The sequence below is a fragment of the Marmota flaviventris genome, chromosome 11, assembly GCF_047511675.1.
Source record: "Marmota flaviventris isolate mMarFla1 chromosome 11, mMarFla1.hap1, whole genome shotgun sequence".
Lineage (NCBI taxonomy): Eukaryota > Metazoa > Chordata > Mammalia > Rodentia > Sciuridae > Marmota > Marmota flaviventris.
In genome coordinates this window covers 84803584-84830148 of record NC_092508.1, presented here as the reverse complement: position 1 = coordinate 84830148, position 26565 = coordinate 84803584, and the positions used below count along the sequence as shown (strand labels likewise).

The 26565-nt window shown below is 34.5% G+C and overlaps 1 long non-coding RNA gene across 1 annotated transcript in view; it reads right to left on the bottom strand.

The window, feature by feature from the left end:
• Positions 1–12853: 12853 nt before the first annotated feature.
• Positions 12854–26565, bottom strand: part of LOC139707659 (uncharacterized) — a 115415-nt gene continuing 101703 nt past the window's right edge. The window contains exon 4 of the long non-coding RNA XR_011709131.1: positions 12854–15812. This is a non-coding gene — a long non-coding RNA (uncharacterized lncRNA). The remainder of the gene's footprint in view (positions 15813–26565) is intronic.

Genomic DNA, 26565 nt, shown 5'->3' with positions numbered 1-26565 from the left:
GTAAAGACCAGGCTCTTGGGAGGGGATTATGACATCAACAAACTGAAATTTCCTCCATGTCATTACTTATACAGTATATTACATCTGAAATTTTTAATTTATTTCAATTTATGTAATGTTTACTGAGCATTTGAGAAAGCACTGGAAGTGAGAGGACAGAAATAGGATCAACATGTCTGTGTCCTCCTGTCTGTAGAGAGATAGACACATAATTAAATAACACTAACAAAGGGTCAGATTTCATTAAATACATTAACAGAGCTTGGGGCTAGTATGTGGACATAAAAGAGGGAAAGTTAATTTTAATTGGGTTATTCCTGGTAACAATGATTTTGGTTGTATAAAATTGTATCTCCATTCTGTAGGGTGAATTGAACTTTTATTTGTGAATATTAGGGTAAAAAGTTATTAAGGGAACTGTTGAAGAGAGCAGAGCAGTGGGGAAGGGGTCATGTTAGGGGTACTGTAGAGACTTTGAAGTGCAGTTGGTAGGATGGAGAAATGAGAGAGGGTGTATTGGAGCATAGCTCTGAAAAAGAAGGTTTTTGGTGGCATAGATGCTAAAGGAAATGGGGTCATGAACAGAAGTCATGAAAAGTTTTTAAACAGGGACTGGTTTGTGCCAAGTGTATTGCAATGAACCCAGAGTCAAAAATTCTGTTTAATACTATGATGGATATGGTATATAATATGACATATAATATGATGGATATGATTGTTGAGTTATGATGTTATTGAGCTACACCTGTCATTTCATTTAATCTTTGTAGCACTGTTTTATGTCCACATTCCTGAGGGAGAAAACTGAGACTTAAAAAGATAAAGAAATTTGCTCAAGAACTCACAGTGATTATCTGAGTTGTGTTGAATTTAGGGCTTTCTGACTATAAACTTTGTTTTTAATTTTTCTTTACTACAAGGGAATTGCAGCTCATCAGACAGAAGTAGAATTTAGTACTTCACTTGCACAACTGCAAGTGTAGAGATTAGGCAGGAAGATTTTTAAAATACTGTAAAAGCTTCTATGGGTTTGCAAAATTGATTAGATAAGAAAGGCGAGAAAGAGAGAGGTCTCTGGACAGGAGAAGGAAAAAAGTAGAATCCCATTGCCACATGGTTCCCAAACCAGGAGGAGCATCTTGCCCAGAAACCTAGACCTGGAGTTCATCTTTAGGAGGAGATGATGGATATGGTTGGAGTAAAGAATGTAATGGAGAGGATGAGATTACAAGAGAAGGATATATGGAGAAAGGGAAGAAAGAGTCAGTACCTCCTAGAACTAGGAGGAGAGCCAGGTAAGACAGGTCAAGAGTTAGAGGCTATAAAGAAAAAAAAAAAAACGATGGGCTGTCAATGAAAATAGAAAACATAACATTGCAAGGTGCCAAGTGCATACTAGATGGGCAGCCTCGAGAAAGTAAGTCAATTTCTTAAAGGCGCCATTGCTTGAGTTGCTGTTAAAAAACTGTTGATAAGGGAAAGATTATTGTGAAGATGAATGTGCTAACTAGCACATGTAAATCACCAATCTTAGCAAGAGGCATATTGTTCATATTCAATCAGGTCAGTTATCAGAATTTATTTTATCATTATCATCATTACTGATAAGATTTAAAAGAGGACTGGGCTTGATGACACATGGATTTGTATTGCACATTTGTGGGGCAGAAACAGATCACAAGAGGGTAAAAGGAGTCAAAGAAGTAGGGAAAGAAACCCTAAACTATTTTTCAAAGAGCTTTATAGTAAATGTGAAGGTAGAAGGCAGTAACTCAATGCAGATTATTCTAGAGAATTTTAATGGGATTGAATATGTTTTTTTAATTTGAGAGAAAGGAGGCAGCAGAAAGGGAAAAGGTAGGAACAACTGGTATAGGACTATGCTTGCAAATAGACATGCAGAAAATGGTCTTCTGAAGCAGAATTCATTTCAGCAACATCATAATGAAGTTATCTGAGAATATGTGTTCTTCATGCACAAGTGGGATGAGTTGTACCAGGGATTACACTGGGGTGTAGTCTCATTCAGTGATTCATTTGTACAACTCAATTCCCGTTGTGGAAATTATTTGGGAGTAAGCTCTACAACTAAAGCTGTGACTATAGTTTTTCCATTCTTTAAATATTAGTGATGCTGAGATTGATCTCAAGGAATGTGATTTAGATTCCTGATGGATATTGCAGGGACTTCACTGATTTCACAGAGAGAGAGGGAAAGAGAGAGAAGAACATCTCATTTTCCCCCTGTGCCAAAGGACATGAAAGTGAGTATATCTTCACAGGCTATGAGATTGCAATAAAGATGTGTGCAAATTTAGATGGAAATTAGGCATGTTCCCAGGGCTCCTGGAAAATTGCCAGCATAGCGCTCAAGACATTGCCTTTATAGACTATGTATATATTTATTTCTTTGTAAAGCCAGTCTATAGAGTTTTCTGTTTATGATTGTTCCCAAGGACATTCTTTCTCCAAGCATTTCTGTAAGTAGAGACTAACTCAAAGCCAGTTTTTAAACTATATCAAAGGTAACCAGAATTTTCCATGAAGTTCTATTTCATTGATATTATGATTTATTTTTTTTTTTTTACAATTTCTCTTGTGCAATAATCATGCTGAAAGACTATTCAAAGATGAATAGGTATATGCGTGTGTATAGGGGGCAATTCAAAATACGGAGAGAATTAGCCATGTTACTTTTCTCAGTTCCTTTAAATGCACTTTGAATAGATTCTTGAAACATTTTCTGTTTGGTATTATAGTTTAATCCCTAAATATCTTTCCTATTCTAAATATTTAAAGCCTTAGTTGTTTTGTAAATCAAAATATGACAGTGTAAGTTGTAAAGCGGGATATTAATTGCTGAAAAGATCAATGCTATTACTTTTGAAATACTTAATCATATCAATCTATTTTTCTTATGCTTTCTTATTATTTATTTCAAAAGCATGTGCTAAGGTAAAGACTATTAAACTTCTATGACTTAAAGAAATTTACCATGAATCATAGTTTCCCTGAAAGATACAAATATGCTTAATTCGGTGACTTATACACTTTTGTTTATGGTTTTCTTTCTTTACACAATTCTAACTTTCTTTAAAGTAATGTAGTTCTAACTAAAATGATTTATTACCCAAAAAATAAATAAGTAATTTGGTGACTCAATTTTTATAAAATTGGAGAAATCTAGTTTGGGCATACTTAAACACTTATAACTTTACTAAATAAATAAATTTAAATATAGGACCCACTTAATCTTTTTTCCTCTTTGTACCTTCATGTTATTGCTCAGAATCAAATTACTCAATACAAGTTATTTATATATTTCCATTTCATATAGATTTTTATTAAATATTTATACTATTCTATTAACATTAGAATACTTTTTCATAAAATAAACAGGTACCTCCCTAAGCACATTATATTCCTGTTTTCTAAATTTGTAGCACAATTTTGAGAATAAAGAAAGGCAATTTGTAAAAAGACACCTCTTTGATCCTTTGGATCAATATGGACTGGCATCCAGATGAATAGCTCTTCTTCAGGCTCCCATGTCCAGCCAAAAGCCTCTGCAAGCTGGGGACCCATCACTAAATGTATAGAGGAATGCCAGCCTTGCATCTTCTATCAGAAGACCACTTCAAAGCTCAGTAAGAGTTGAAGAGAATATTAAGAGAAATATTAAGAGCATGCATTTCTTTTTTATCTATATAATGTTTTCATTTTTTCTAATTGCTGTCTTGAAATAATGCTGTTCATTGGACAGCATGTGTGGACGCGTGCGCTCGCGCGCGTGTGTGTATATATACACATATATACTTTCTTTCTTGCACAAATGTGTGTATTTTCCTTTTTTGCACAAATTCGTATTTTCCTCCCTTTTTATTCTGCTTAGTTTTCTACCAGGTGTTTATCATTTTTTCAAATCTAGACTCACCTCTAGTTGACAAAATCTCTCTCTGGAATGTTGAAAGTGTCATGCATGTCATTAGTATCACATCTCCCTCCAAGAGGCTTTGATTTCCTCCAGTCTGGGCCAGTTGCTCTCTGTGCCTGGGGCAAAGGTGCTTCTCTTTCTTAATCACATTGTACTGATTTCCCATTCCCAGTCCTCATGCATTCTCTGCTAGTATACTCTTTATTTATTTATTTATTTTTTTGAGCACATCACTAAGAGCTTGAGAAAAAATGCACAGAAGAGAAATGGGGTTTGAGGCTACTCATGTGTGAGAATGTATATTTATTTAAGTAGTATTTTTATATAAAATTCTACGTTGAAAAGTACTTTTTCTTTGATATTTTAATACCATCCTTCCACCTTACTGTGCATTTAGTGATGTTCATTTTGGTGGCTGCATAGTAGGTTTTGTCAACTTGAAAATTTATGTCTTCCATTTCTGAAAATTTTCTTGACTTATTCTATGGACTTTTTATTTCCTTATATTTCATTTATTCCTTAAAACTCTAGTTATTTGGATGATTGTCCTCCTGGACTTAATCTCTTATTCTCTTGATTTTCTTCTCTATTTTCTATTCCTTTCTTCCATTTTCTGAGAGGCTTCTTTAATTTTGAGAAAACTTTTTCCTCTGAATCTTTCTTTGTAGCAGTTATTTTTGTTTAATGAATGTAATATTTACTTTCATCTTTTAAAAGCTAAAAATTAAAGCCTTTTAAGCCTTTTTCCCCTCTTACATAAAAATCTCAAGTGTTTCCACCTACTTCCTTTTTGGTGACTGTCATTATGTCTCATGTTAGACCATTTATTTATTTATTTGCAGTGCTGGGGATGACCAATTCTTTAATTAAGAGCCAGATACTCTTAATTAAAAGGTTTCTCTGAGGCACTGAGCATATGAATAGGGTTTTTTGAGGATGGGCCTTTCTGTAAGGCATCTGGCTGGGATACTTAATTGGAGAATATTTCATGTCATGATCTTTGGGTCTTCTTTGCTTGGGTTGGTATATTATATTGCACACAGTTTACTTCTATTCTCCTTTCTGGAGGCTCTATCAGTCACTTTCAGCATTTAGGGGAGCAGAGACACCACTCAAAAGCAGCTTATCATTTTAGTCAAGTCACCTCTTTCTCTTTTATTTCTTAATGGAATTACAATTCTCCCTGTCATCCAGGCTCAAAACCTTAAAACCATCTTAAAATATTATTCCTCTTATATTCATATATCTAAATAGGTTAGCAACATCTTATCTTTGTACTATGTTGTAAGATATTTGTTGGCAAGACCCAAGAGTCAGAGTATCATGTTAGATTGTGCAGAATACAGAGGTGGGCTTGAATTGTGGTTCTATCATTTGCTAGGCATGTTACATTTTCAATATTTTAATCACTTATAAGGTTCAGTTTTTGGTACTTCCCAGTAAATCTTCAAACCTACAATTAACAGTACATCATGCTTTTCTACTCAAGAAAACTTTTCTCTGTATATTTAAGAAACTTATATCTTGATTTTCTATTACTATATTTTAAAACCTCATTAATTTTATAAACAAAGCATTGTTTAGAAATCCATCTTCCATTTTAAAGTACCACAAATCATTCCCTCTAGTATTTTGTGCTTATCCATACATTTTTTTTTTTTTTAAATTTGGAAGTTTCAGTTTTTCTACCTCCACGAGTTACCCAACTATTGTTTCTGTACATCCTAATCACAGATTGGTATTTTTCTGAACTTACAAGGTCTTTATGAACTACTTGTCTTTCCGGTCACTGAGGAAATGTTTTTCTTTGGTTACATTTATCTCCTAGAACTTTTTTCTGATTAGTAATCTCCATTATGGAGTTTTTTACATGGTCAATACTTATTCAGTTTACTCTTGCTTACTCACTCTGAAAACCTTTCTGATGAATGGATGTGTAGGAGGAGGTGTCTAGTATGCATATAAATTATAGTTGCTCCATTCAGTGGTGGTGTAAAGTTTAACCGTAATTACAGTGAAATTGCAGGCAATGGGAAAGCGCTAGGTGCGCCAGTCATTAATGAAGGCTGTATGATGCAGTGTCAAATGTAGGGGAAGCTGTGTGAAGGGAATGTTTTGTGACTTAAAAGATGCAAGAATTGGTTACCATGCTCTGTTACTATCGTAAATAGGCCATATTGAAAGAAAATAGCATAATGCAAAAGCATTTAAGAACAGACTGCTCAAGAATGAATTGAGGCTGAGGGATTGCTTCCACAATAGCACATGTAAAAAGGCCCTTTTCATTTGAGTCAATGGGACTTTGAAATATGTTAAGACAGAAATCTTCCTTTTTAATAGCAAGTTGGATACCATAATATCATTTGTTTCTTGGAGTCTTACAGCATTGTGGGAGTTAGTGGTTTTAAAAGCCTCTCTCTAAAGATAGCTAAGATGATCTGAATTTGACTGTGGTTAGGGAAAGTTTTCTGAGGTTAGATTGCTATTTAGAAATAGCCTTTCAGCTTTATTTTTTTAAATCTTTCACAAGCTTTGTAAATAAACTTTTGGAATTATACCTTAAGTGCCTTGGAATTTATTTACTAACAGACACTCTCTATGGAAACATAGTACTTTACTGCTTTTTAACTTATGGCTTGAATGTGAATCACTAAGCTCTATAGGGTAGATAATTTGGTTCTTCTCACCTGTGATTTAAAAATACTTCACATTTCCAGAGACAAAGCAACAATCACAGATTTGAAAGACCTTCATTTTGTATTATCGTTTCTTGCTTGCCTAACAAAGTAGTACATTTTCAAGCTCTAACAATTTTCCTGTATATCAAGTGTGGTTTACTCTAAAAATTGTATAGACATAAAATGACAGGGGCTATCAGTTCATAAGCCAAAACACATTGCAGTGATTTAGCATAAATGAATGCATGAAATTGTGGGGAACGAGTCTCTGTGAAAGTGTAATACACTGAGATCAGCACTGCAGGTCTCTCACCCATAGTGCTTGGAGATGATTCTCTTGCTCAGTAAATATTAGCCCCTAATGGCTCCCACGCATGGGATTTATGGCTTGTACCCTGCTGCTAAGATAGTTACTCACCAGAAAGAGCCACGAGTGTGGCACAGATCGCATCATTTTTATTTTTTACTTTAGGTTCTAGAAGGCTTATAAAAATGACACATTCTTGTTTTATTTTGGTCCATGCTTTCATGTATTTCTATAGGTATATATGCATGCACGTACACAAATATATGTATGCATAGATGGGTGCCTGTATATCAACATTGATATTGACTTTTCTATATTTTTACATAAATGTGACCACAGGCATACCTTAAAATTTTTCTTGGCTTTTAAGAATTTATATAATGAATACACTATATAAATGTATACAATGCAAATACATATTATATATAGGTAAATTTTGGTGGCTTCTTTTTCTATTCTCTTTTACAAACCAGTCCTTCCCCTGCCATAAGAAACTAATGTGAACAATCTGGTATTTATCATTGCAGATATTTCTCTTTCCCTGTCTATATTTACCCTTTCTCATATGATTATACAAGCACACACATATATACATGATTATTTAATACGTTGATTGGTAGATATTGATGTGGTTGTAATAATGAAATCACATTATGTTTACTTCTTTTCATATAAGTTTAACGTTCCTCTAGGACAACTGGTACAGATCTAATCACTTTAAAGGTTATGTGATATTCTACAGTAAATGAAAATGAACCATAATTTATTTAGCTATCACTTATTTTAATAGTTTTTCATTCTGTTCCCAACCAACTTCAGTTTTGAGCTATTACAAATAATTTCTTATGTATGTAATCTGAATAAGTTAGTTTTATTTGTATATGATACAATGTAAAGCAGACATTTTAGTTGAGGCATATGTAATATTTTAATTACAAAATAGAAATATCTAGTAGGAATTACACTTAAAAAAATTTTACCCTTCCAATGTTTGCAAAGTGGTATTTAATCATTAAATATCTTAATTTGCATTCCTACAACATATATAAAGTGTGTGTGTGTGTGTGTGTGTGTGTGTGTATGCCATAACCTTTGCCTGCTTTTCCACAGTGTGTAGGGGGTGCTTCCTTTTGTGACCTCAATCATCCTTATCTAGTGGCATTCAGGCCTTCACATAAACTTCTCTCTTTATATGCAGGTTAGATTTAGTCACTATGTTTTAACAAATAGAATACATAAGTGATGGATATCTCTTCTGAGCTAGGTTACAAAGTCTGCAGTCTTTCTTGGGTGTTCTCTCTTGCTCATTTGTATTGTTCACCCTGTGGAAAGTAAGTTGCCAGTATCATGGGGAATGAAGCCTACCCAAAACTTAGAAGGCTTGAAAATGAATCTTTCCTATCTCACTGAGACTTCATGAGTCCATAGAGGATACAGTGTTCTTGCAACTTCAGGAGAGACCTAGAGCAAGAGAAACTACTGGATGCTTGATAAGGAAATTGTAGGAAAATGCCACTTATTTTGAAATTCTAAATTTAGGGGGCAAAACAGCCTTGTTATGCAGCAATAAATAAATACTACATACAGAATTCATAGACTTTTCTTACCAGTTTATGATTTCCAAATGATGGTTATTATATGTATCTACTATCTTTTTATATTTTGTAGAGATATTTTTTCCAACCCTAAAAGTAAATAATGTTTTTCTTCATGTTATTTATTACTATCTAATTAAAAATGTTTTTTTTCACAAATATTTCCTATTTAAGCATTTCAGCCTAACAGCAGGTGAAAATAAATTTTTATTTTCTAAAATTTTCATTGCTTTATGTTTTTTCCTGAATTTCTTAATTCACATGAAATTTGTTTAATAGAAATTTATTTGCATGTTGTACCTTCGGCAGCCGTGCTCTAAAGCTGTCAACTTTTTCTTTATGATTTCTGAGTCTTTAAGTTTTGCTCTGTGTTTTGAGATATTCCCTCTATTCAATATCTCAGGATATTTCTTCAAGTTTTATTAATAATATTCTCAACTTCAAATCATGGATTGAATTTAAAAATTTTATAACAAAGTTTTCTACTATTTTTTAGTTAACGTTGGAATTTGATAATTTTATGTGCCCTGACGCTTTGTTTTGTGTTGACAAAGTTGTCATTCTCCATATGCAATTCTGTTTTCCAAGGAGCTGCTTACTCTGGGTGTTCGACTTACTTTCTCCTTCTACCTGTTTATTTCTGAGGAGCATGTATTTTCCAGTTTATTTTATTCCTCATGCTTTGGTCCCAGCTTAATTTCTTGCTGCTTTCTACAGTGGAAATCTCCCTCCTGTGGAAGGCTACATGGTCCACATCTGCCAGTTGTGGTGTTTTGCTGGTGCATGCTGGTCTCCTTTAGTGCAACAAATGCAAACCTTTCCTCTGCTTATCTTCTTTACAGCAAAAAGTTGGTGTTTGACTCTCAGAGGTGGGGGGAACTATTTAATAGTTTTCTTGGTGGACAAACAGCTTTCAGTAGCCACTTTTTCTCTCTGGAGTCCACTGATCTCTTATACCCACAGAAGTGACAGGCACGCTGGGCCCTGCAGCCCTTTAGCTCTGAAGAAGCAGTTGATAATTTAATTAGAATTGGGAACTACCAAAATGAAGATCCATGCAAGATGCTCCTCTCTCCACTCCAATTCTAATACACAAGATAAAATTTCATGTATAGTCAATACTACTTATTTGTTCAAAATTGAAATTAAGACAAATTTTATTTAGCCCTAAAGAACATCAGAGGTATGTTAATTTCAGGAAAATGGATGGAACTGAAAGCATTAAGTTGAACAAAATAAGCAAGACTCAGGAAGTAGTCAAGGGTCATGTGTTTTCGCTCATGGAAAAACGAGAGAAAAAGAGTAAAAAACAAACCAAATCAAAACAAAAAAACTCATGAAACCGGAAAGGAGACCAACAATGTGGAGGAAAAAGATCAGAGGGAGGGAGGAGAACAGGAAAGTAGAGGTACTGTGGAATGAAATTAAGTAATGTTATGTGCGTGAATGAATATGACACAGTAAATCCCACTATTGTATGTAATTATACGCCAATAAAAAAATCAAGGATTCTGCTATTACAAATGGTCTTCCCTTTGCAGAACCATACAAATGAAACATTTCAATTTTTTTTTTAGGTTGGTAGAGTAGGAGACATCCTTAGGAAAGTCGTAGCTAAAGTCATGGTATATTTTTAAAAAAGAAATTTGTGTCTCATGAATTCTCCTGTATTGTAAAAATGCCCACAGTTGTTTTATCTTCTTGATATATTGACATCCCTATGGAGAAGTAGTCTTTCTTTGTCTCTTATAACACTATCGGACTTCAGGTCTATTTTTTTTTTCCTACTATTAATACAGACACACTAGCTGTTTTAGTCAGCTTTGTCACTGCTATGACTGAAAGATCTAAGAAGAACAATTTTAGAGAAGGAAAAGTTATCTGGGGACTCACAGTTTCAGAGGTCTCAGTACATGGACAGCCTGCTCCATTCCTCAGGGCTCAAGATGAAGCAGAACATCATGGCAGAAGGGGTGGCAGAGAGAAGCAGCTCACAGGATGATCAGAAAGCAGAGACAGAGAGACTGCACTTACCAGATACCAAATATATACTCCAAAGATAAGCCCCCATGACCTACCTCCTCCAGCCACACCCTACCTACTGTCAGTTACTTTTTCAGTTAATCCCATCAGGGGATGGTAACAACCTGTTTGACATGGTAACAATTTAGCTTCTATATTATACAAAATCTCCCTGTACAATTTTATTTCCCACCCATTGCTATGTTGTCACAAATTACACTGTCATCACAGTTTTATACATGGTGTGACCATTAATATGGATCTAGAATTATTATTTTGTATATTATGTATATATATCTAAGTCATATTTGAAAAGAAGAGACACTACCTATAAAAACATATAATATTGGATGTGTATTTACTTATGTGGTTACATTTACTGGTATTTTTATTTATTTGTTTGTCTTTGTCTTTCTGTATAGTGTCCTTTAATTTCAGCTAGAAGAGCTCCCTTAAGCATTTGTTGTAGGAAATATCTGCTAATGATGAACTCTCTTGGTTTCTGTGTATCTAAGAATGTCTTTTCCCTTAATTTGTTTTGCTAGACATAAAATTTTAGATTGACAGATTTTTTTTTTTTTCTTTCAGCACTTTGAATGTGGCAGCTCCCTGCTTTCTGGCTTCCATCATTCTAAAGGAGAAATTAACTGTTGATCTTATTAACACATCCTTTGTACATGATGTGTTACAGCTAGATGTCTTGCTGCTTTTGAGGGTTTCTCTTTGTCTTTAACTAGTGTGAATATAATATACCACAGTGTGTGGATCTCTTTGAGCTTCTCTTAGTTATAGTGAGGTAAATGTTTGAGGATGTTTTCAATCTTCAATCTTTATTTCTTAAAAAAAAAAAGTTTATTTCTGTCCCTTTCCTTTCTTCTCCTTTTCATAATCTCATTTGCATATGCTTGATGATACCCCATCATCAAGAATCAGGTAATTTTTCTTCATTATTTTTTTCTTTCTTTTCCTAAGTTTGGATGATTTCAACTTTTAAATTTTCAATTTCAGTCCCTGCACTAACCTTTGTTGACTCACCCTAGTGATTTTTTTTTCATCTTATTTATCCCAATTTTCAGCTCCAGAATTTTTATTTGAATCTATTTTATAATCTTCAGTTCTGTCTTGACACCTCTATTTGTTGACAATTTTTTCTTCAGATTTTCTTTAGTCATTTTTTCTATGAATTCCTTTAATTATTTGTATGTACTTAATAGAATTGACTTAAATGTTTATCTAGTATGTCTAATGTCTTGGCTTCTTCTGGTATGGTTTCTGTCAAGTATTCTTCTACAAATAAGGCACAATGTCCTGTTTCTTTGCATGTCCAATACTTTTTTTTTTCTTGAAAAGTGAACATTTTGATTTTAATGATGTGGTAACTCTGGAAATCAGATACACCTCCTCCTCCAGAGTTTGCTGTTGTCACTTTTTGTGATCTATGCTTCTTCATTTGTTTGGGTCTTTTCCAAACGACTCTTACAATAACTGTATTTCTTATCATGTGTGATTCTTGAAGTCTCTCCTTTGTTCTTGTAGTGGCCAACCAGCAACTTGACAGAGATTTTTTCTAAGTATCAAAATTTAGCAGACCCTTTTTTCATTATATATTCTTCTGGTTTTTTGAATAGTTTCCAGTTTCAAAGTATTGATAATGACAGTTTATGTCTATTTAATGGTTGTTTCAGTAGGACAGGTCTATACTCATTGCCAATAGTCATTTTTAGTGACTTTGGAGGGAAATAAATTGTGTCCTGGGATTTTTATTTTAGTCCTACTTTTTGGTTTCTTATATATTAGTCTTCAGAAACTTTCTCTTTTATACTTTCCATAAACAGGTTTGATATCACTGTGCAGATTTGAAATAGGAAATAATGTGGATTTTGTAAAGTATTTTTTTCTAAACTTTGTTATTTCTTCTAAACCTGAAATATTCAATTCTGTTAGAAATAATTTTAAGGAAATTATCATCCTAATATTAAGGTTAGAGATGTTCCTTCTTACACTAATAAAAACACAATTTAGAATCATCACAGGGATAGATCTTTGGTTTAATTGTTTCTGCTTACTGTTTTGGGAAATTCATAGTTTTAAAATTTGGGGATTGTTTCATTATATTTTTAATTCATCTATCAAAGTAGTCTTTATGCAAGAAATGATTTCAATAAAATAAATTATTTCATTTATTGTTGATGTTTCATTAGACTTAATTTTTGTGGAATTAAATTCTCTTTATTCTTAGTGTATAAAAGCTGATGACAAACATTTTTAAACAAAGATAAGAACAAAATATTTAAGATATTTAAAATCAAGTAAGGAACATATATTTTATGCATTTCTTTTCTTCCAGCTTCATTGAAGTATACTTGACAGAACTTATATATATTTAAGTCATGTAACATGATGTTTTGGCATATGTATACCTAGTGAAATCATTACCATAATCAACCTAATTAACATATTTCTAACTTCACATAGCTATGATTGTGTGCTGAGAATATTTAAGATAAATTCTCATAGAAAATTTCAAGTGTATAATGCAGTATCATTGACTGTAGTCATTAGACCTCCAGAACTTATTCATCCCACCTACCTGGACATTCAGACTCTTTGGCCAACATCTCCTTATTTCTAGCCTAATAATCAATCTACTCTGTGGCTTTATAAACTACACTTTTTAAAATTCCACATATAAGTGAGATCATGCAGTACTTGTTCTTGTGTGTCTGGCTAATTTCATACAGCTTAATGTCTTCCAGGTTCATCTGTGTTGTCACAAATGGCAGGGTATCCTTCTTTTTAAGGCTGAATGATATTCTATTGTATATATGCACTACATTTTCTTTATGCATCCATCATTGGGCACTTATGCTTCCATATCTTGGTTATTAGTGAATGATGCTACGATGAACCTGCTGCTGCAGATATCTCTAATATATATATATATATATATATTCATAAAGTGAATTTAAATCTGTATATGAAAAAAGTTAAGTCTTTCTGTTTATTTTCCACTATAAAAATGCCTTTGGGGAAATTAATTTTTGAATACTTTAATTTACTATTTTGCACATCAGTGATGCTATATTTAAATATAGAAATAAAATAATGATGAATAAGCTAGCATAAAATATTCTGCTGGTGCTTATGAATAGTGTGTCTTTAATATGGTTCCTCTTAACGGTTAAAGGAACTTTGACAGTTAAGTAATCCCTTCACCACTTAAGTACAACAGGATTTTATTATTAAGTACACTGCCTGGAAATGGTGTGCTTTTTTTCATTCACACTATAAACAGTTTTGTTAGATTGGTAATCCTGCTTGTCAGATTTGTTCACCGTTTGATATTAATCAGTAGGTTTATAAAAGGTGCAGCCCTGGACAGAAATGAACTGAAAATACATTATAAATAATGTTTCCATAAATCACAAAGAGTTATACATCTCTAACTCTGAGGTGTACAGTATATTTTGACATTTTGTGGGTGGTTTGATAGCTTGTTACTAACTCAAAAGTTTAATAGTAGAAGCTACTGTCCATTTTATTGTATGACTGCAGAATTGGGTTTTTCAGTATAAATTTGTTAAAACTTCATGGGATTTTTTTTCTTTTTGTATTTAATGCTTAACCTTTCTTAAGCCTTCATTTTTTTTTAGATCAGTTTAAAATCACAGCAAAATTGAGCAGATTTCCTGCATAGTCTCTCCCCCTACACATGCATAGCCTTCTCAATTACCAACATTCCCCCACCAGCGGTACATTTGTTACGATTTATGAACCTACACTGACACATCATTATCACCCAAACTTCATAATTTACATTAGGTTTCACTCAATGTTGTACATTCTTTAGGTTTGGACAAATGTGTAATTATACATATTCATCATTATAGTATCACAGTTTTTCCACTGTCCTCAGTCTATCCTTTGCCTATTCCTTTCCTCCCTCTTCCCACTCCTTGGAAACCACTGATATTTTTATTATGTTCATAGTTTTACCTGTTCCAGAACATCATAAAATTGAATTCATACAACATTTTCAGATTGGCTTCTTTTGCTTCGTAGCATGCATTTATGTTTCCGCTATGTCTTTTTATGACTTGATAGTTTATTTCTTTTTAACACACAGCAATATTCTATTGTCTGGATGTGACAGTTTATTTATTCATTAACCTACAGAAGGACATCTTGGTTGCTTCTAAGTTTTGTCAACTATGAATAAAAGTGCTATAAATAATCATGTTCAATTTTGTTGTTTGTTTTTTGTTTTATTTGATGTGTACAGAGGTTTTCAACTCCTTTGGGTAAATACCAAGCAATGCTATTGCTGGGTCATATAGTAAGAGTATGTTTAGTTTTCATAAGAAACTGCTGAGTTGTGTACCAAAGTATCTGAAAGGTTTTGCATTTCCACCGCATGAATGAGAGTCCCTGTTGTTCCACATCCTCACAGTGTTTGGTATTGTCAGTGTTGGATTATGGCCACTCTAATAGGTGCAGAGGTATCTCTTTATTGTTAATGCTCAACCTTTTACAGCATGCATTCTTCTAGAATATGCACGATAAAAATTCCATGGTTATATCATGAATTACAGAATTTAAATTCATGAGCAATTACATCACATCTTCATCTTCTATACATTTCCGTCTCTATATTATTTTACCAAAATATTCACTGTGCAATCAGCACTTTTCTCCACAAAAATATTGTTTGTTTCTCTGACTGGCAAATATTGAAATTGATTTGAAAGTAGTTTTTTTTTTTTTTTTTTTTTTTTTTAAGAAACCGCAGGGTTTGAATATGTATCCAGGGGGCTGTTATGAGGGACCATTAAATTAACGACTAGTTAGCACAAGATGTTGGAAAATGACTCATGATAATAAGGTGTAATTCCTGGATGAACATAAAGGTCTCCCTGCTAGTTTTGCAGAGATCTTCATCTCCAAAATACATAGATTACAGAACCGACTATATATTGTCTATGAGCTTTTTGGCTTAAGATGTGCTGTGATCTGATGCTGCCCCTTCCAAAGCCTCCCAGCTTTCACCATGACTGTCTACTCCTCACACTCAGTTTCAAGGAGCTGGCAGATTTTAAACTTTTTCCATTCTACATTAATGTTTTCAAATTGCACAAGAATATAGTTTGGTTACAAGTTCTTCTGTCTTTGCTGTCTCACTACTTCATTCTTTAGGCCACAAATTTTGATGTTTTCCTTCTAGATGAGACTTCACCATGGAGTGTCATTAGCCACATCTCAGCAATCGCCAGGGAGTCCTGGAGAACATGGGAATACAAGGAGGAAAACAAGAGAAGAATTATTTTGTCTTTTTTTTTTTTAACAAAAAGAAAAAGCAGTTAGTTTTTAATCTACAGCAAGACTGAATTCCTTTCAATCCATTATTCAATTTATCACTAACATCCATGAATTACTAGTACACAGATAGGAATGAGTGCAGCCTGTCAGGACTTTCACAACACCAACCCCTTCACTACAAAGTGACTAAGAATGAGAATGCTTCTTAACAAATATGATTGCTATTGAAATTGATTGGTTTCTCTTTTTATGAGTGTAAGATTCCTCCTAAAAATGGAGCCAAGCAACAGGGTCTATTCCAATATGGCATTTGCACGACGATGTGAACTCAGGATCGGGGTTGGGGAGTTGGCATTTCAAGGTGCATCTGGACCATGACAGCAAAATATTTTATCACGCACACTGTGGAGTCATTGGATCTGTGGTGAACTGTGGGTCAACAAGCCTGGCTTTTGGTCACAGATCCATTTTACCTGTAGGATCCTCACAAGTATATAAATCCTCCAGGCCTCCATCTATTTACTATCCAAAAGTATTTGCATTCTGTGGTTAAGCAAGTCCCTTTCCTTTTTAATAGCCATGATGATACTGAATGTGATATGTTTTCATGGTAGATACCAATAAAAGGATTAAACTAAACTATGAAATGGGAAGAAGAAGGAATCAACCATTATTTTATTGAAAGAAATTACACATCATGCATAATGATAGAAAGGGAAATAAAGAAAATAATAGGCAAATTACTTTTTCTTAGCAAATAAATGGTTGCATTTAAAAGTTTATTCCAGATTTTAAAAAAGGTAAAATTCTAGGACTTCATTAGAAGCTTTATAAATGACATGAAACTCCTCAGAAACCTGACAATTTAGTTTGTCTTCCTTTTGGGATTATTGTTTTTTCTAAGATCAAGAATATTATTGATATTAAAAGATTACTGGACATTTTTATTCAAGGATTTTAAAAGTACACTGAAGTATTATCTGGGGTTAGACTTGATATTAGGAGAAACATAAACAGGGAGAAACCATAATCTTGGTGTAATGTAGGAATCTAATTAAGACTAATGAGGCAACATTAAATTTAATGTATGATGCATTTTATATGCCTCACCATTTGAGCTGCAGCAAGCTGTTTGTTCAAGTTGTTCTTTGGTGACTATCCCCCTACAGGCATTCTTCAGAGTCTGGGTATAAACCTCAGTGCTGGGCTTATAGAGAAGCCAACACAAAAGCAACCATGCAAAGTAGGGGTAGAGTTGGCATCATCCACTGGTGGGCCCAGGTGGCAATAACCAGACATGGCTATACTGTGGAAAATTTCTCCTAGGTTGCAAAGCCTGACTGTTGAATTTAGGAACATCAAGGTTCACAGTTGATGAGCAAAGAAATTAATCCCATAGAGAAGAGAAATAGGATAGGATAGAGCAAGTAGCAGAGATGAACAAAAGATGGTAGTTTTAGTGAATTCTTAAGGACACTTAGAATCATTATTGGTGCAGAGGAATTGGGGAAGATCTGAGGAAAAAAGACCCTCATGGTTAAATTTTTCCAGAGATTAGTTGGGATACATATAGGCCCAAGAAAAGAGGGATTGCTTGCTATAAATCTGAAAGGAAGAGAGTTTCCCATAACATGATAAACCTCTGCAATAATATCTAGCACAAGTTGCAATAGCTAATGTTTACTGAGAATTGTGGGTGTGTGAGACAAAGTTCCCAGGGCTTAGTGCATATGTTCTCATTTAGTCTTTGCAACACCCTACGAGATCCACATACTTACTATCTTCATCTCACATGAAAGAAACCAAAGCAGCTTAACAGACACCAGAACAATTGAGAGGGAAAGTTTTGAAGGAAGACAAAGTAAGCAGTTGCCCAGTTAGCCAGTGGTCAAATAAAATTAGAACAGAACCTGAATTGCCACTAGCACCCCAGAGACCAGGGAGATAGGTTTATATTTTCACAGGAATCTGAGAGGTTTTGATTCCAAGTGGGCTAAGTTCAGGCTATCCTCTGTGTCACAAAATGACGATTCCTTTGTTTATTTTAAATTTTAAAAATATTGATTGTAATTTGGTTCTTTAAGTAGAATTCTAAAGTTCTCTGAGATTGGGTACCATTGCTTGGAGCCTTTCATAAATAGCATATAAAATTGCAACACTGTTAGATGTAGAATGTTCCTGCTTTAAAAACTAATGGTTTATCCTTGCTAATGATTCTGTTTATTGACATACATACTTTGTAAAAATTTTCTGAAAGTTTGAATATAGAGACTTCTGGATCTAGCTGGTCCCTGGGGAAAATGATTCAGATTTGTTGTCAGATGGTTCAGGGAGAGGACAAAACATGTATATCCATAGAAGGCCACAGCCAAAACTAACTCACGAACTCACCAACTAATCAAGTACAGCATTGTGGGAATTATAGGGTTGATACTCTGAAGAGGAAGAATAAAACACTTTTTGCTACTTTCAAACATTCCTTGTCTATCTTAACTCCTTATATTCTTTCTTTTTCTTCTGGCTCAACATAGACACAGAAATTACAGCTTTCAATTACAGAGTAGAGGAACTGGGAGTTAAACTAGCCAGTGCGGTTGTGGCTCCCACATTCCTAACTCCCCTCTGTACTTACTGCTTGTCAACCTGAGAGAGTTACTTTCCTTTGCTAACCTTCAAAACTTTCCCTCTCAATTGCTCTGGTGTCTGTTAAGCTGGCACTTTTAATTCATGCAAGGCAAATGGAAGAATGCTTCAGACATAGCCACATGTTGGTGGAGTTCTAGGTTACAGGTTCTCAAGGAAGAATATTCAGAATAAGACCCAATGCTTAAACACCCACCCTGTGAATTATAGATTAGCTCAAACAGGTACATTTCCATCTTTAACGAAAGATCTTTAAGCATTGCACACTATAGTGACAATGTGGGAAACTCTAAATTAGCTGGTCCATCAGCTTTCTGCATTCTAATGCAAAACTAGAAAGATGGAACACTTTGCTAAAAAAAAAAAAAATCATTTCTAAGATATGTCACCGCAATTAAGGGTGGGCTACCTACCTGTTCTTTCAAACTAGTGTAACCTAGTGATGGTCCAGTGGTTCCACAAAAGATCCTAAGATGACATTTATCCCCCCTCCATTTTTGGATTGATGGTTTCATTAAAAGCCATTCTCCTATTGTCATTTTGCGTTCTCTGCTTTAATGTGGTCTATGGGGTTCATTAGATCCGTGTGTTAATGGCATCAGCTGGGTTTAGGTTTCACTGCAGCTGAACCTCTCCATTGCTAATCACTTAGCTAACATATGCCAATATCATGGTACCTAATGATGCCTTCTGCAGAGTCGCCTTTATATTCCCATATCTGCCCCTCTGAAAGACCAAAGTAGCATTGATTACTGCTGTGAACTGCAGTGCTGTGAAGAGTTCTGATGTCCTCCTCTCTTCTGGATAATGACATATGTACTTGGTTCAAAACCTATCAGTTTGGCTGGTCTTTTTCAATGACCCTTTTTCATCCTTCCTTCTCCACATTCAGTTAATATGGTTGTCATGTGAGGCAGAAATCAGGCGTTTCAAGTCCAAAAGAGGAGAGGATTTTAATTTTGCTCTTCCATGTGTGCGTCCAACATTTTTAGGCCTCGAAGTGGCACAGCTTAGAGAAATCTTTGTTTGCTTTCTGCAATATCATGGCTCCCTGGGGACACTGAGTGAGTCCAAGAGTGAGTGGGAAAACATTGCAGATCTCCTAAGGACAGTATATTGTGCTTTAGAATTTTTGGTATTCTGAGATAATTTTGATATTTATATCTTAATTTTGGTTGCCTTTGATATCTGAGATGTGGATAAAAGGCCCGTCCAATCTCTTTTCTCCCTTTTCCTCTAATGTCATTACAAAGGGAAAGATGAGGGCCTAACATGGAGGGGCTGCTGGCTTTGGATGTGCTTGGGGGTGGGGGGACAGCAGAGTGTGATGGCAGAGAGTAATTCTGCTTCAAGGAGGATACTGCCCAATTTTTTAAACTTAATAGGATTAGTCATGGGAACTATTTTTAGCAGAAGTTCAACTTTATCCATGTATTTTAATGTGGGAAAATTGTGTCCTTTTCCCTCTGCTAATGTTTGATGTATTCCAGCCCTCCTGTGAGCGTGTTTGAGTATCTTAGGGGATCTGGAGTGGAGGAGAACTTCCTCTCGGATTCTCTCTGTTTTCTTTCGTGAAAATGACATTCCAAAGCTGTTTCACTTTCTGACAGGAAATGGAGCCTTGCCAAAAATGATTAAAGTCCAAGAAAGCATAACAGTTCCAAAGCTGCAGCAGTTCTTTAGGAGTCCTGAGTTTGACATTGTGTCAAACAAATGTGAAATATTGTTTAATAAATTTGAATAATACACAGATAGGAAAAAAATCATTCTTGGCTTATAGCAGTAGTGGTTTGTATTAAGTATGTAAAAGAGTACCTGTGTCTAATAAATTGAAATAAATATGTAAATACACTTGTGTAAGGTTAACCCAGCCCGTGATGTTATTCCATTATACTAGGTTTGCATGTGAGACAAAACCCTTGTTTGAAATACATGTCACTTTTAAAGTGCAAATATTTCCGCACTGTTTAAGGGAATGAACTTCTGGTTGTGTGATCTAACTCATCCATAGCAGATAATTTTAAAATATTATAATATATTCAATGAGTTCATTGATAATTACTTATCATCAAAATAGTTCTATTTAAAAGGGCTAAACACTAATTAAAACCTTTCAATATCTTGAAAAATAAGCTCCAAAAGTTTTTTATCTAGTAGCAGCCTCAATGATTTCACTAACAAGCCTAGTTTGTAAAAATTTTGTCTGTTTATTATCACCCCCCGACACCAAATAAAACTGGACAAGAAAAAATTCTCTCTTGAATTAATTTAAAAAAATTACTTTTTGAAAAAAAATCTAAATGAAAAGCTTTTAAAATATTGGTTTTTATAATATTGTTTGGAAAGCAATATCATTAAAACAAACTAGCTTTATTTAGTCTTGCTTTTCCTCTTTCAGGTATGTATGTGGAATTTATATATTTTCAGTGCAAAAGTTCCATCTTGTCTGTATTCCCTGACATTCGACAAACCCCACAGTTCATGACCACTTTTTAGACAAGTTAAATTGATTAGAGAAGTCATTCAATGTCATTGAGTACCATTTGTCACTTCATAAACAGCTACAATCTGCTGCCTACAAATGCAGAAAGACCGCCAAATAAATCACATCAAACGGAGGGAGTGGATCCTATCCCTTCATCTATAATTGGTACAGCCCTCTGCTGTCACATTTGCTCATTCTTGTGATTCTGGTGTGGATTGACACTGACATCGAAAGGGCAGCCTTTGTCAAAGATGTTCGAGAGTCTATGTTTCGGTGATATACGTGCTAATAGATATCCATCATAATATTACATCAACGTCGCCCCATGTATCAAACGTACAACTTAACCATCTAGATATCTGATTCTATGCCCATATAGGTCTATTCTAAGGGAGGCAAGATCCTTTGCTTTGAAGGGAAATGGGTAGATCTCAAAGCAGTGTGTAGTTAACAAATACACATAAAAACAAGTATAGCTTGTGTGTCCTGTTCCAATGAATTAAGTGTAAAGAGTGTAAAGCTCTTTACTCTAATTTCAGATGTATTTTTATAAAATTATAATCAATACATGCACTATATTTTACTAATTTCAAATCATCTTTTAAGAATTTTTTTTCTGTTCTTGCCAAACAAAAAAATTAACACTTTTACAATTAATGCTTGATATTATGCCCTACATTAAGGGTTTAATGAAGATCTGTTTTCTTGGGGTCAAAACTGTTTACCCTGCAATATCTATGCATATGCATTTATTTGAGTATATGTGTACACACAGAGACACACAAGCTTCTGTATATCTTATACCATACTGCCACACTAACATTAAAAATTAACATAAATTAATGAAGACAATATACTTCCATTATGTCAAGTCTTTAAACACTGTACACTCCAGGGAAATAGAAATGGACTTTAGTTGTTGCTGAAACATCTCTAATATGTTGTATCCAACTCTGCAGAGATAATAGTCATGTCCATATGATTAACTGGAAAATTCACTGCTATATTAAAAGAGCTTCATTTTAATAGATTTTTTTTACTGTCAGATATTCTGCATGTATTATCTCACTCAATTTTCACAGCAAGACAAAGAGTATGTTCCTTTCCATTTTATAGATGAGGAAATAGAGGCACCACGAAGATAAATGATGTGCACAGCATCACCCAGAAAAGAAAAGAATCAAGGCCCTCAGCTCAAAACTGCCTGGTTCCAAATCCCTTTAAATAATATGTTTGGGAACCAAACACACAGCAATAATGCTGACAGAAGCAATAACGGATGCTCTGAAAATATTCCACCTTCCCTAAAACACCACATTACTTGATGTTGGAGCAAAAGAATATGCAGAACTGGCACCTTCTCAGTGGAATCCCCACTCACATCTCTCTACACCTCACTCCACACTGAAGATAGAAAGTCTTTCTAAAAATGTGGGTAAGTGATAGACTACCAGGGGGAGAGGTACAGATGCTGTAATTTACCACAAATACAGAAACAGTCATGCAAATAGAAGTTTCTATGTTTACTATATAATTAGCTAAAGTCTAGTACAATTTTTCTGACCTTCTATAAAGAAAATAAATCCTTGGAAAAAATACAGAATAAATGAAACTGATAAATGAAACTTACAAAGTTTAGAAGAACATGTCAAAAGGTTCTGCCTCAGTCCTCTGGAGGATCTTATCCTTTAGAAAAAATTGGATTCAACTGGGGGCCTAGAGACATTTGTGGCATTGGTAACTGGTTGCTGAAATTTTTTTTTTTTCTAAAAGATTTGTAAATAGATAATGTGATTTTTTTTTCTACAGGTTGACTTATTTAATTTCCATTAGACATGCATTTGACACAGAATTTATTTTTTAAAAGGTACAATACTTATTGCTCTTCTCTGATAGATAATTAAAAAGAAAACATACACGAATTCATTTGAAAATTAGGTTTAGGCAAATAAATGGCATAGTAATTCTAGTTATTTGATCTAAGTTCCAAAGCTGGTATTGTCTGATTGATAAACAACATAGAATTGACCAATATCCAAAGCGGGCAGCTTTCATGGGACTGTGCTCATTGTCAACAAATGTTGGGAAAAGGTCAATGGTTAATTAAATAATCCATCACCTCAGGATAGAGAGTAGTTCTCAACTCTGACAATCAGTGACAGAAATATTAAAAGGTCAAAAAATGAGTTACAATACATTCCAGTTTGTTGTTATGTATTATGAAGATGTGGCTTGATGCAGAGAGTTGAGGATTAAATGGAAAAATGGTTCACCTCTTTCTACAAACATGCTTCCCAAACAAATGCGTTTGGACTATTGACTGATAGGAATAGTATGAATTTTTCTAGTCCTTAGGTTGATTTCAATTTTTGAGCTTTTTGAATAAAAATATGTCTTTGGACAAAGAAGGTTTTGTCTCCATAGTTGAAAAACTATGTGATGAGAGTGGATTTGGGATGAAAGGGAAACTTCTTTATCAAGAATTACTTTCTCTGGGGCTTAATCATTTTAAATTGATATTTGTTCTGTAAAAGAACAATATTTGCAAACATAGTAGCTTTCAAATGCTGACTATACTTTCTGCTTATACTGGATAACTCCATCACACTCAGAGAACAGTAACATCTTCAATTTCCTTACATCAAATTCCCTACAATTTCCTTATTTAATTTCCCTTTTACAGGGTTGGCCTCCTCATAATCATGTCTATCCATTAGTATCTCTGTATTTATTTATTTTTTTTTTGGTGGGAATTATTGTTTAATTTGGGCTGCTTTTATCTAGAAAAAATTCTTTCTCCCTCAGCCCCTATCCTTATTCCTTCTTCCTGCCATAGAGTGCCATTGATTCACTGTGAGTTTTCAATTTCCAAGTGTAAGCATTGTTCTTTTTTTTCCTTTTTCTTTTTCTACACTATAGGTTGACTAAAGAAATAACCATCTACTTTAGTCTTTCCATCAGCCTTTCTCCTGTACCTCTTGGGGCCAAAATATGGAATACAGACAATGAAAAGAGGTGCCCCTGTATAGCTGCTTTCCAGGAAGCCATAAATCATGTGTGATTAAGTAATTGGCAACAATAGAAAGAAAACATGTTCCTGTGCTTTGGCTCTTTAGTTTTGCATATGAGAGGAAACTCGTCATCAGTTGAGATCACCACAGGTTTATGAGAGAGAGAAGGCTTTATTTGAATAGAAAAATGAAGCCTCTCACTTGTCCCTTGAGAAGGCAGGGCTCTGTGAGTGATATTATATGACCACGTCACTCTGCTGAAATGTTCATTTATATGGCTTCTAAATGAGGGGTGCCTCATTGGGGACTTTGACCCATGACTGCGCACATCTGCACCCCTTTGCTGTCTGGGTGATCGCGGTTGTTCTGAGTATGGGCAAGTGTTATATGATTATTTTATCTCTTACTGTAAAGTGTTTTGAGAGACTTTGTATGAGAGGCAATATAAAAATAAATTGAATTGAACTGTGGCTTCACCTCCCCACTTTTTAGTGCAGAAACCTTTAGAGTAAAAAGTGCAATGCTGTGACAAAGGACAAGATTAAGACGATGTCAGGAAAATGGTCAGCTCTGGAGAGCTCTGGGCCTGCAGGAGGAGTTCAAGTGTGTGTGTGTGTGTGTGTGTGTGTGTGTGTTTGGTTGTCACACTTTGCTATGTGCTATGTAAAGTCGATCTACAACTAGAGATATCATGTATGTATTTTTATTAAGTTAGTTATTTTGAATCCAAAGAGATCCAGAATCTACTTTCAGTTAATACATTTCTACAAAGATAAGCCTTGCTAATTATACAAATATCTCCCTTACATAACATATTACAGTGTATTAAAAAACTGCCTGGTTTGCCTCTGAAGGGCCAAGGTCAAAACAACATCATCTTACTTTCATAATCCACAATTGTAATAATTTTTCTGTTAAAATAAAATAATCTTGACTTTGGGTAATAGGGCTTTCCCACAGAAATATGATTTTGTGTTTTATGACACTACATCAATACATTATTTTAATAAATGGCTCTTGGATCACCAGAAGGGCTGTATTTTGACAATATCAGCCAACCTTTTCATTTGTTTGAGCAGGAAAAGTAGGGTGCCAAAATAAAGCTACTCCAGAAGACATCTCAAGAATGTTTATGAAAACTCTGTTACAGTTACATTTATTAGAGTTAAAGCATAGTACTAATTTGTCATGCAGAATTCCAGGGAAGTGAGTAATTTCTGTATTTCTCTAAATGCCAGTGTTTCATATTTGGAGGTAACAATTTGCTTGTAAATATGAAACTAGCAACATAGACTGTAATGTGACAAAAGGAATCTGAGATTTGTCACTATCTGGCAGTAGTTATTGGATGTATTTGCTGCCATGCCATGATGTGTCTCATAAAAGCAAGTTGGGGAATGGAATTATTTATCACATCTAGATCTCTGACACTGGGGGTAAGTTCTTTTTATTTTCACAACTAGATGATTTACTAGGTTATGCTGTTGGGGAATGGCTCCCTGTCCCCCACCCTCCCAACTCTCACTCCTCACAACACAGAGCCTTCTCTCCTCATTCTTATCTCCACAGAAGCTCTGAGGTTATTTCTACATGGTCATTTTGGTCCATGGAACATCAGACTGATTTCAGAATTAAGATCCCATTGACTGTTAAATTACCAAAATACAGAGAGCAAACGTCTTCCTGTACCCAGTCTTGCTTAGGAGATTGCAGAGAGCACTTCTTTCTGTAGATTTGTTGTTTATTGCTCCTTTTTATCTAAAACTCTCAACAGTATTTTTGAAAGTTTGTCAGATTCTCCCAGGTATCCTGGGGATATGTGGGGATATTATTGTCTCTAGGCAGTACATGGTCCCTCTGGGTCTTCAAAAAATGAATGGTCCTTCAAAGGTGCTTATTATCTTAGGATGGCACAGAGACACTCACAATCATTTATCTATTCTGCTCTGTGGGACAGAATGCTCTGGCTCAAAGAAGGGCCACCCCCCATCCCAGAATTAAGATAATAGATGTGCGTATGTATGTATGCATGTGTGTAAATAATACACATAAACATACAAGTAAAAGCATTTCTTTTTCAAATGGCTCTTTTCTTAAAGAATTCAATTGAAACACAGTAGCAACACTGCTCAGGAACAAAACAGGAGAAGCAAACACATTTTGCAATTCATCAAATTATATTTCCTGACACCATTCTTACTTCCTCCTCCCAAATCAGTTATTTTTCTCTTGACACAGTGACTCTGCTTTCAAATGTATCAACAGATAAAAGTCATTCTGGGGTTTTACCATGTCACCTTTGTCCTTCTCTTTTCTCTCTGTAGTGTAACATCTCCTATGCACCAGGCACAATACCTTTCATTTATGCTCAAACATGCTGGATGTTTTGATGATTTTGGTCCTGTGTTCATGATTATCTCTATGAATGAAACACCTCCACAATCTCTTTATTGAATACCCATTTATCTTCAAGTCCTTCCATATTTCAAGTGGCAAAAATGACCCTCAATTTTCCATTTCCAAAATGGGGAATATATAATTCCCCTTCATATGGTGGTGATGACAAACAAGTGA